General features: G+C 42.1%; 1 protein-coding gene across 1 annotated transcript in view; it reads left to right on the plus strand.

Annotated features, from left to right (window-relative positions):
• The window catches only part of PTCD3 (pentatricopeptide repeat domain 3), a 1,733,015-nt gene that overhangs the window by 456,653 nt on the left and 1,264,015 nt on the right, over positions 1-12,347 (plus strand). The gene's annotated exons all lie outside the window — the stretch shown is intronic.

A 12,347-nucleotide genomic window follows, 5' to 3' on the forward strand; every position in this document is an offset into this window, starting at 1 on the left:
AATAAAATAAATTGTGTGTGTGTTTTAGGAAGTACCTGTTAGATTCTTTATTGAAAGCTGTACCAAGATTTATGGTTGGCTTAAATTCTCTTGATATGATGGAAGCCTTGTCATATTTTGTTTCAAGTGGATCATTTTCTAGGATTGTTGTTAAATTGGCACAGTGGTTCTCATTGCTTCATTACATTGCTTGGTTCACCAGTCCAGTTCTTGGCTGTGGTGTCTTCTGAATGGAGTCTGTACATCCTCCCTTTATCTGCATAGCTTTTTGTGTTTATTCTGGAGGTGTGTCATAGATTAATCATTGCTCTTCTGCAATGCCTGTAGATGTCTATCAGTTCTGTAGTAGACTGCCACTCCTTTTCAAGCATTCTCCCCTGAGACCCTGAATTGGATTGAGTAATTGGCGAATGAATGTTTCCAAAACATTGGATGCATAACCTTAATTTCTAATAGGTCCATATGGTTTCTGCAAGGCTAATGACCACGAGGGTCTTTATAAGCCTAGCCATGCAGCCCAACTCACTTTTGTCCCAGAGTTCCTTGGGCACCTATATGGTGGGGTATGTTAGTAAGGAAGTAGCTAAGGGTTATGGGAGTATGTTAGTTGGGGATTAATTTACTTACTGTTGACCTTTGTCCATCAGAGATACGAGGGTGAGATCAGGGGTGAGTCTGTGATTTCCCATCCAGTGATCAATGTTTTATTTCAGTAGGGTCGGGGTGAAGTCTGTGCTTCACATGGATGAGGATCTTATTCCTTACTGCAAAGATCCTTTGAGACGCACATCTGTCTCTCCAGCATGTTCTATTTATGTCACAGGCCCCTGGATGTAGTGTTTCTGGTGCTGTTTTGTGGATATGCAAGAGATCCATCTGAACTGGATCTGAGAACGCCTTGTATGCTAAACAAAGATCACCTCTCAGTAACCTTTAAGAGACTGAGTACAAAGATAGGGCCTTAAAGCGATCGGAGTAGGGCAAGGATATTAATAGCTTGGATTCTCTTGGTGTGGAGCCGTTGAGGGCATTCCAGCTGTTGCAGGTGCCTGGTTAGGTACGTTACAAAGGGGACATTGTACTTCCATGATGGGTCTGATTAGAGCTGAGTAGAGAGGTACTGTAAGTTCCTTGGATGTGGATGCTGTACTCTTGAGTATGAGTTGAGTGACACAGAATGATTTTCTTGCTGTCTTTGCTATTTGTTGGTTGAAGGCCAGATTACTGTCCACATATGTTCCCAGGTCCCTAACTACTGGGGTGACTCTGAAGGGTGTTTTATCAGTGGAGTAATTAGTTTGGGTGACAATTTCCTGAAGGACACTATAATGCATTTCTTAATGTTGAGTTTTAATTCATGGCTTTGGCACCAGTTATTAATTTGCACAGACCAATAATCTCACAGGAAAAGAACACCACAAACCACAAACTGAGTAATCCTGCAGTGCTGAATGAATGAGACAGGTGACTAACTGAATTCAATAAAATTAATATTTTTTCGGTTAAGTGCTTTTGTTCCAGTCATTACAAAGAACTTCTTCAGAACTCTGAGTTCTGAACGGGGGAGGGGTGTGTGAAGGATGTATTATGTGTTCTTGAAACCTTGTTTGTGAGATTTTTGTCCACATTGAAAGTTGTATATCGATATTTCGCATACTGTGTTAATTGCTTTGAGGATTAAAAGGTTGTCTGAGTACATGGAACAATTGGTACATTGTCTTAGTATGTCCATATATACCAAGATAGCTATTGAGACGTTGAGAATTTGCATATCCTTGGGGTATTATGGTTTAGTGACTTGGTTGTACACGGGGTCACCTGAGTGGTGTCTAGGGTTAAGGCTAAGATGCTAGTGTTATGATCTGTTATTAGTACTGTTTGATGCACTGACTAGATGCACTAACCTTAACTTTGTGAAAAATCTTTGTTACAAGTTAAAGTCCTAAATATTAGCTTTATGGGTAAATTTTTACAAATTAAGCATTTGCTACCATGTAGGGCACTGCTAACCACCACTGCATAGTGAGCAGCATTGCATGAATGTCCCTAATTTATAGCGGACACAAAACACCTGAAAACGAACTGTTATGCCCTATGGCCAATAACTGACTACACTTTGAGCTCCTTGGAGTGCTTCCCAACTCAGAGAAACCAGGTAAACACCTTCATGACCTTCTATTCAGTGTTGCTGTACTCTTTACATATGGGTTGTATTCCGCCCATCTACCCAATGTTCGGCCTGTACACAAAAGCTTAGAGCCACTGCCTGTACGTGTATTGTCACATGAAGGCACAGACAACGTCCACCATAAAAAGGATGTCTGCATATACAATCTTCAGAACATTTTTGCCGCCATTCTGAAAGGATGACTCGTACATTCGGTCTGCTGTTGTATACCATTGGTGTCATCTTCCAGCTTCAGTTCAGTACCCCGTAGGGGATTTAACATAGTGCTACTGCCTTTTGTTTTTATTAATGTCATCCAGAAAGGGCAAATGTAGGTGTGGAAGGCAAGTTCCACATATAGATAGCCATGAGCTTTGCATATTTTGTTTAGGGCCTAATCACGACCACCGGACCTGCTGTATTTGTCAGGCCTTTGTTCCTAAAACATTGCTCAGTCGTCTGTCAGCCTTGAATCTATATTTAGAAAACCAAAAACTCAAAAGACTGGCTAGGGACACGAGGGAATGTTCCCCAAGTGCTTCTGAGCCATCTGTAAGAGGAAGGTCAGCAATGCTAGGCCTGAATCCTGTTTAGCTGTGCCTACTCCCTCCGATGTACCCCTTAAGGTTGATAAAAACCCAGTGGTGCAACTGGAGGTAGTGTCTGCTCACTCGACTGGTACTGGTATGGAAGCCATCAGGAGTGTGGATCTTAGCACATCCGAGACTATGCAGATGTCTGGTTCGGATGACTTGAGGGAAGTGTGGCTTGTTATAGCAGAAGACCCTGGGTCCGTTCCAACTTCTTTGTCTATGGAGGCGTCTGAAGTTAGGCCTGTATCTGCTATTTTTCACCATTGGGAAAAACATGTTAAAAGGAAACAAAAAACTAGACATGTTCCCGCTCCTCGAACCCCTGCTTCGGATTGGGAGTTTTTTTCACAGGGTCTCATTAAGGCTGTGATGGCCGTGAGACCTACAGCTCCGTCTTCTCCAATAGCAGCCCGGGCCTCCTTTTCCCCAGTGGTACTGTTGGGGTCCCAGGGGCCTTCTTCAGGGCAGCCTGGGGAATTCCATATTCATGACACTGATTCTGAGGAGTCTTCCTCAGATAAAGAATCCCTTAGCATATTCCACCCAGATTCATTCTCCACTGTAAATATGCTTTCCAGGAGGAAGAGTCCAGTGGTGGCGACTATCCCATTGAAGAGCTTTTCTTTGGGGAAATCTATTAATAAAATGAGGGAATACTTTGTTGGATTCCTCTCAGATTTCAGAACAACAAAAGAGATATTATGAATTACTCCAGCTGGATGCCCCTGCTCCTTCAGCAGTCCTGCCAGCCTTCCTTGAAGGCAGCATCTAAGATCCCTGACTCACAGGCCCCTGCACCTAAAAGACCCGATCACTTTTATAAGGTCCCTGAGGACTACAAGTTTCTTTTTAAATGCCCCTCAGCTGAACCTGCTGTGGATGATTTTCATGTTTCACTGTTGCAGTCTTCACATTTGGGTTATCTGATTGCAGTAGCCCTCAGTCAGCCCGAAGCAAAAGCGGTTTGCAAGTGCCGGTCAGCCGACTCCTGAAATTTTCGTTTTCGAGTTTCAGGACCGAAGTCTTCAACTAAAGCTAAGTACCCCGTTGGGGAAACTTTTTCTTGCTCCTTACCGATGTCAGTAAAAGTTAATAATTGCATTTTTTGTGGAAAGCAACTACCTCACAAAGATTTTCATTCGTACTGTATTCCTTGCCTAGGCCCTGACCATGACGTACCTTGCTGTCGGTTTTGTGCCCTATTGAATCAATGTACTATCCGTCGTCTGTATATTTTCACCTGTAAATATTTTGGATGTTCGTGTTTCACTGTTGCAGTCATTACTCTTGGGTTATCCTGCTGGCAGGCTACCCGCAGTCAGCCAGAATTCCAAAGTCTAGGTCTGGCGTCGGTTGCTGTCGCCTCTTCCCTGACGTCAGTGCGCCAGGGGTATAAAAGATGCAGTCGACGCCATTTTCTTCAGTCTTTCTTGCCGCAAAGTTCCCGAAGCAAAAGCAGTTCGCAAGTGCCAGTCGACTCCTGAGATTTTCACAGACGAATTTCAGATCCGAAGTCTTCATTAAAGCTAAGTACCCCGTTGGGGAAGCTTTTTTTTCTTGCTCTAGACCGATGTCAGAAAAAGTTAACAATTGTATTTCTTGTGGGAAGCAAATACCTCATAAGGATTACCATTCTTACTGTATTCCTTGCCTAGGCCCTGATCATAACGTTGCTAGCTGTGTCGGTTTTGTGCTACATTCAACAAACGCATTATTAAGCGTCGGTTTGATTTTGCTTATCATCACTTTGGCCGAAAATTCAATTACATAATGCCGTCGGAACAGCCGACGACCAGAGTTTCTAAAAAACGGAAGGAAAAAGAGGAGGACAGGCATCCGAGATCCAAAACCGACGACGAGGCTTCCGCTAAGCTAGTCGCTGGTTCTCAGTGAGGTGCTTTCGCAGTCCCTGACACCCGCTACCTCAGAGCCACAGGCCGCTGACGACTCCCACGTGGAGCCAGCTAAGCCTTTGGATACTCAAGGTATTGGACACTCGGAAATCATTCCCTCAGATGGGTCCGGAGCCACTGAGCAGGCATCGGCTTCTGAGGGTGTTTTCAGACCTACACAGTTATATGTAAAGCCTACTTCAGCTTCAAAAGCAAAGACTACAGCAGCTTTAAAGACAAAGAAACAAGTACAGCATTCTCCAGGACAGACTTCCATGCCTAAGAAACAGATGCTCAAAATGGCAGAAGACCTTATTACCTTGATCAGGGGTTCCCATCCTCCTCCTGACCTTGATCAGGGGTTTCCATCCCCCGCCTGACAAGAGGCCAAGGCAAGAGACAGACTCTGACTCTTCAGATCAGGTTCCCATTTCCTCCGACTCCTCTTCTGTACAGGAATACTCTCTTCCTCCCTATGAGGATTCTGATGCTGAAGAATCCATTCCTTCAGCCTCTCCTCCTGAGGATTATTCTTTTGGGGAAACCCTGCATACCATGAGGGTGCACTTCCACTGGGAGAGCCAAGATTACTCAGAATCAAAGAAAAGGATTACAGATTTTCTTTTACTTCCTCAGCACAGGCCTTTGCTATTCCCCCTGTGCTAGACATTGTAGACGTATTTTCAGAGTCCGACCTTTCTCCAGACTCCTTACCTCCAGCTCCTGTTAAACCAGACAGATACTACCGGGTTTCTGATTCACATAAATTTCTTTATAAAAACCCTGCTGCTGACCCAGAAACTATTTCTCAGGGTTCCAAGGGGGGTTAAGGCCGCTACTGCAAAAAAACCCTGTCCCTTCTGACAGGGATTCAAGGGTAGTAGACAGATGGGGGGAAAAAGGTTTACACTTCTGCTACTTTGGCTGTGAGGGCTTTAAATTGTCAATTTCATATGATTAAATATCAGCAATACTTAATGTCACTGTTAAAACAGAAAATGTTGACTTATTCTGATTTGTACAGAAAATAAGGAAATACAGGATTTATTGCATGCAACTGAACAAGTGGGAAAACATACATTGCAATGTGGTTTTGATTCTCTGGGAGGCCTCCTGCAGGGCCGCAGTTACGGATTCTGTCATTAGGAGGCATGCATGGTTAAAGGAACAAAACCTGCCTGATGATGTTAAAGCAAAATTATTAGATGCTCCAGTACAGCATGATACTTTATTTAGTGTTAAAGCAGAGGAGGTTTTGAAGAAAATGGAGGACAAAGTGAAATCTAAGCAAACAGTAAAGGATTTCTTACAGGTTCAGCCACCAAAATTTAGCAGGAACAGGCCACTAAGAGGCAGATACAGACGTCCCAGAGGCAGATCCCAGCCCCAGGGCTCATACAGGCCTAAACAGTGGGGTGCTCCTACCTCCAAAAGTGGAGAAGACAAAGCACAGCCATTCAGGAAACAGTCCCAATGACTTGCCTCTGCCAGTACCAAGCACTTATCTTCTTGCAGCCCCTTTAGGGGGAAAACTATCACTTTTCTCTCAAAATTGGCACATGATCACCCAGGACAAATGGGTATCGAATATAGTATCCCAGGGCTACAGGTTTCGCTTTCACACCCTGCCAAAGGTAAAAGGTATGCCCAACCTGCCACACAATCAATGGGCAGAGGCACAAAAACAAGTTTCGTCCCTTATGCAAATGAGGGCCATTCAGCAAGTACCACAGCAAGAGCAGGGACAAGGATTTTACTCAAGACTTTTCTTGGTCCCCAGAAAGGACAAAGCCTGGAGACGAATACTGGATCTGTCTTTTCTAAACACATTTCTGGACGTACTCTGCAGCAGCTTCTGCCCATGCTCGGCAAGAAGGCTTGGCTTGTAACTCTGGAACCTAAAAGAGGCATACCTGCATATACCAATTAGACAATCTTGCAGAAGATACCTCAGATTCATAGCTGGCTCAATGCACTACCAATTCTCTGCACTGCCCTTTGGCCTATCTACTGTGCCCAGGGTCTTCATAAAATGCCTGGCACCAGTAATTGCATTTTGCAGACAAAGAGGAATTCAAATTTATCCTTACTTGGACGACTGCCTTATAGAAAGCAGAGAACAAGGACACTCTACTAAAGCATCTGGCGTTCGTAAAAAGATTATTAATTTGCCTAGGGTACACAGTAAATGAAAAGAAATCAAAACTAGTACCCTCTCAAGAGATAATATTCCCAGGTGCAAGCTTAAATACAACTGCCCAGATGGCTTATCTCATGCCAGACAAACAAAGGCAACTAACTTCTTACTTCAAAATGTTGGCAACAAAGACCCAGTTATCTGCAAGAAAAATTCTGCAGGCTTTGGGCTTCATGGCATTCTGCTAATTCCATATGCCAGAGTGCATATGAGGAAACTTCAGTGGTACCTAAAAAGTGTCTGGACTCAACGTTGTCAAAGCCTGGATGCATTAATTACATTCATTCCTTGCCTGCAACAGGAGTTTCGATGGTGGGCTCATGCCTGTCACCTCAACAAGGGACAGCCATTCACTCTACCTACAGCCAGGCAGTCAGTAACAACAGATGCATCAGATTATGCCTGGGGAGCACACATGGCAGGAAAATGTATTCAAGGCACATGGTCCACAAGCCAAATGCATCTACATATCAATCAAAAAAGAGATGCTAGCTGTTCAGAATGCCCTGACAGCTTTCAAGGATCTACTCCATCCAGGACAACTACTGATAAGGACTGACAATACTACAGTCATGTGATATATTAGCAAGCAGGGAGGCACACATTCCTACCCCCTCTGCAGACAAGCCATGAAAATGTGCAACACAGCATTGACTTATCAAGTACACCTGCAAGCACAATTCGTACCAGGAAAGAACAATACTCTGGCAGACGACAAATGAGGCCATAGGGGGAGAGGCCATGGTTCTGCCCGAGACATGCTTCTCAATAATGGATACCAGTGTTGTCTTGGCCATCATCCTGGAGGCTCGCAGGCCTTCCACAAGGAAAACATACTCAGCTAAATGGAAGAGATTTCTCATTTGGAGCACATCAAAGGGCACAGATGTCACAGTGGCAAACCTAACACATATCCTAGAATACTTAGCAGAATTGTTCCTTTTGAACCAGCAGCATCAGCGGATCTACAGTTCCTATCTTGGAAAACTGCATTCCTTCTGGCAATCACTTCAGCAAGAAGAGTATCTGAGTTACAAGCATTAATTTATGAAAAACAAATAAAGCAAGCCTCGGAGTACTCCATAAATTGCTCCAACACCAAATACTGTGCTTAGATCGTACCAGACAGCAACCAAACGAAAAATTCAGTGCGACAAGTGAATAATCCAAAAATGAGTTTTATTTAAGCGCTTTTCGTCTGCTACTAGTGGCAAACTTCTTCAGAATAAACTCATCTTCCATTCCTACCCATTTATACAAAAAACTTAATTAGTTAATTAATCTAATTCAATACTCATTACTCCCCTCTTCATCCTCTTGTAGCTATGTTCGAATTAATGTGTGAACTTGATATCAGGAGGCATATAAAGAACCGCACCAATAGGATTTCACACAGTAATATGGAAGAAATAGAAAATATTCGGATCCTTCAAATGAATAACTTGCGTATATGTAAACCAGACAAAGGTGGAGGAGTTGTCGTCTTTGATAACAGTGATTATTTTAACCGTATGGCATCGGTTTTGGATACTTCAGCCTACGTTTTGAGTTCTAAAAATGAAATCAATATTGCCTACAAAGTGATTAAAGACCATCTAGAAGAGATGTACATTGAAGGGAGGATAAATCAAGAGCAGTACAACTATATGACCACGTTACATCCTAGGACTCCGTACTTATTCGGAATACCGAAAATACACAAGAACATCAATGATCCCCCCATGCGTCCACTCATTGACAGTCGTGGATCACCAACCTATGCTTGTGCAAAGGTAGTGGATCACATTTTAAGGAAGTACATTTCTTTTGAGTCTCAGATCTGCAAAGATTCGTGGACTTTTCTGTCTAAAATCAATGAATTGAGTTTTGAACAGCACTATAATCTGCTTACAGTTGATGTCAAAGATCTATATACCTGTATCCCACAAGAAACAGCTATAGAATGGGTTTGTGACAGGTTAAGAGCTAGAGAGGCTAAGAGTTATGACATCTTATTGGTAGCAGAATTACTTGATTTAACATTACCAAGGAACTTTTTCATGTTTGGTGACAACTATTACTTGCAGACGGTTGGTGTAGGGATGGGGTCACCATATGGAGCTAGTGTGGCCAATTTAGTTATGGCACAGTGGGAACATCAATTTATTCTCAATAATCCTTCCCTTTCTGACCAGTTGGTCTACTATACCCGTTATTTGGATGATATTTTCATTCTTTTTAACGGGAGTGAAGAACAAGCTTTTTCATTCATGGAGTTTTTGAATAATTCCACTGATTTTCTAGTATTCACGTCAACTTTTAGCAGTTATGAGATAGCATACCTTGACATTTTTCTAACTAAAGAAGAGAATATGTCTTGTTTTACATCCAAGATATATAGGAAACCGTTATACTCTAATACTTTACTACATTTCACAAGCTGCCATCCTTACACACAAAAGCGTGCAGTAGTGAAAGGGCAGCTTGTTAGAGCAGCGAGAATCATTAGTAAAGACGAAGAGTTCATTGTGGAATGTAACATACTCAAATCAATGTTTTTGAGTAGAGGATATCCCAACACTTTAGTTGAGGAACTTATAGATGAGATCACTACCAAAAGGAATAGTAAATTTTATGTGCCACTACTCCAAGTGAGAGGAAGAGAGAGTATGTCAACATTTGTTAGCCCATTGTGCGATCAGATTCCCGTGGGTTCTGGAAGAGTAGATATGATAGATATCCCAAGATTCATTACTACCTTCACAGTGGACAGTGCTAATTTGTGGTCTATAATTCAGAAGAATTGGCATTTATTTGGGGTAGATTCGACAGTATCCACCAAGTTAGGCACTACACCTGTAGTGACCTATAAAAAAGGTAGGAACCTTAAATCTTGGTTTGAAATGAAACGTATGCTAGTTAGAACTCCAGGGATGTTTAGATGTCACAATTGTAATTACTGCCAATTTATATTGGAAGCAAACAGATTTCACATTAATAAAGGTGAATTCAAACTTAAACATAGATTTACATGCAACTCTAAGATGATAGTATATTTAGCCCAATGCCAAAATTGTACTGCCCATTATGTAGGGAAAACTGAACGCAAATTCAAAGAAAGAATCTATGAACACCAGTACGCTATCAGGAAGGGTAAGCTTACAAATGCACTGGCCAAACACGTTTCAGAGTATCCCAACCACCGATTTAAATTCATTGGCATTGATCAAGTTTGTCATGACATTAGAGGGGGTCCTGTTTCATTAAAACTATTAATTTTAGAACTGTATTGGCAAATCAGATTGGCATCCTATCACCCCCCTGGCTTAAATGAAGCATGTTCTATAGGTTGCCTGCTCAGTATGATGAGTTTAAAGAGATAGAGTTTTAAGTATAGGAACATTCAATTTAATGTTTTAATAACACATTTGAGTTTCTTATAGGTGTATTGTATTAAATTTATGATATTAAATTCATGGTACTACATAATATATCAGTTTTTCATATGTAAATGAATTATCATGAATTAATGAATAATAAGTTATACACACAAATGTAATTACAAATATATTTTCTATTTGTTTTTGGTTTTTCTCACTGTGAATAATGTTTTGATTTCTAAGTTTATTTATCAACATATGGTTATAATTTTATTAAGTAAAATGGAGAAAGTACTATAAGAAGTATTTGGTGATATGTTTATTGTATCTGATTTGTGTAAATTATTTTACTTATATATTGTATAGTTTTAAACAGCTTTTTTAGCCATTGCCTTTTTAAATAAGTAATGAGTATTGAATTAGATTAATTAACTAATTAAGTTTTTTGTATAAATGGGTAGGAATGGAAGATGAGTTTATTCTGAAGAAGTTTGCCACTAGTAGCAGACGAAAAGCGCTTAAATAAAACTCATTTTTGGATTATTCACTTGTCGCACTGAATTTTTCGTTTGGTTGCTGTCTGGTACGATCTAAGCACAGTATTTGGTGTTGGAGCAATTTGTGGAGTACTCCGAGGCTTGCTTTATTTGTTTTTTTACAAGCATTAATGGCAGTGCAGCCTTTTCTTATTTTCCACCAGGACAGGGTGTCACTAAGAACCAATCCTACTTTTATGCCAAAGGTGGTATCTAGGGTATCCTTGAACCAAGCTATTCATTTGCCTACGTTCTTCCCTAATCCACAGAATAGAGGGGAAAAACTTTTGCACACCCTGGATATACACAGACAACTACGCTACTACTTGGACAGAACAAAAACAAGCAGAAAAACTGACCAACTTTTTGTAGCATATGCAACTGGGGTGCAAGGAAGAGCAATTTCCAAACAGACAATTTCAAAATGGATAGGAAATTGCATTCGCTTTTGCTACTCCTTTCATGGAAAGACAGTTCCTGAAAATATCAGGCCTCACTCCACAAGGGCCACGGCCACCACTACAGCCTTCCTACGGGGGGTGGCTACCAAGGACATTTTAGAAGCTGCTACTTGGAGCTCCATGCATACATTTGCCAAGCATTACAATCTTCCTTTATACTCTAGATCCAGAGCAGGGTTTGCAACTGCAGTCCTGCAGGGGATCTTAACTACACCATCCTTTCCTTAGTACCTCCTCCCCCAGATTGGCTATGGTATTCTACCCATATGTTATGACTGCAGATGCATCCTTGAAGGACATAGTACAGATGTTCTTCGTCTCACATTGCTGCAGTCATGACCTGTGGGTAGTCCGCTGTCCTCGGTCGGCCCGAATACCAAAGGGCTAGTCTGGCGTCGGTCATTGTCGCTTAGAGCTGACATCAGTACGCAGTAGTACTTAAGCGCATGACCGACGCCATATCCCCAGTCTTTCTTGCCGCGTGGTCCGAAGCAGAAGCAGTGTTTGCGAGTGCCGTTCGGCGTTCTGAAATTTTCATTTACCGAGTTTCAGACCGAAGACCAAGTTGGGCTAAGTACCCCGTTGGGGAAATTATTGTTTTTTCTAGCCTCACTATCCGGATGTCAGAAAAAGTTAATAATTGCATTTCTTGTGGGAAACAGATACCTCATAGGGATCATCATTCTCTCTGTATTCCTTGCTTAGGGCCTGAGCACGACGTAGTCGGGTGTCGCTTTTGTGCTAAATTTAATAAGCGCACCATTAAGCGAAGGTTAGACTGTGCCAGGCTTGTTTTCGGTAAGCGGTGTAACTATAACATGCCGTCGGATCCTCCGACGCCCGCTACCGCTAAGAAGCGTAAGGATAAGTCTGTGAGATCTAAACCGGATGAGTCGTCCGTTGCGGACGACGGTTCTTCGGAGCCTCCGGTTGAATCTATGGATCCTGTCGAGGGTTTGGCTGAATCCCAGGGGGAACCTTTACTTTTACAGGAGTTGGCCTCTCAGGAGTTAGGACAGGCCGAGGGTGCTTCTCAGGTTTCAGTAGTTCCATCCTTACAAAAGGTTATTAGGCCTTCTACTTCAGTGTCTAAAGGCCATGCTAAGGCCAAACCTGGTCTTGTTGGACCTGGTCATTCTTCT

Source organism: Protopterus annectens, chromosome 2.part1, assembly GCF_019279795.1.
Source record: "Protopterus annectens isolate FY-2018-M chromosome 2.part1, PAN1.0, whole genome shotgun sequence".
NCBI lineage: Eukaryota > Metazoa > Chordata > Ceratodontiformes > Protopteridae > Protopterus > Protopterus annectens.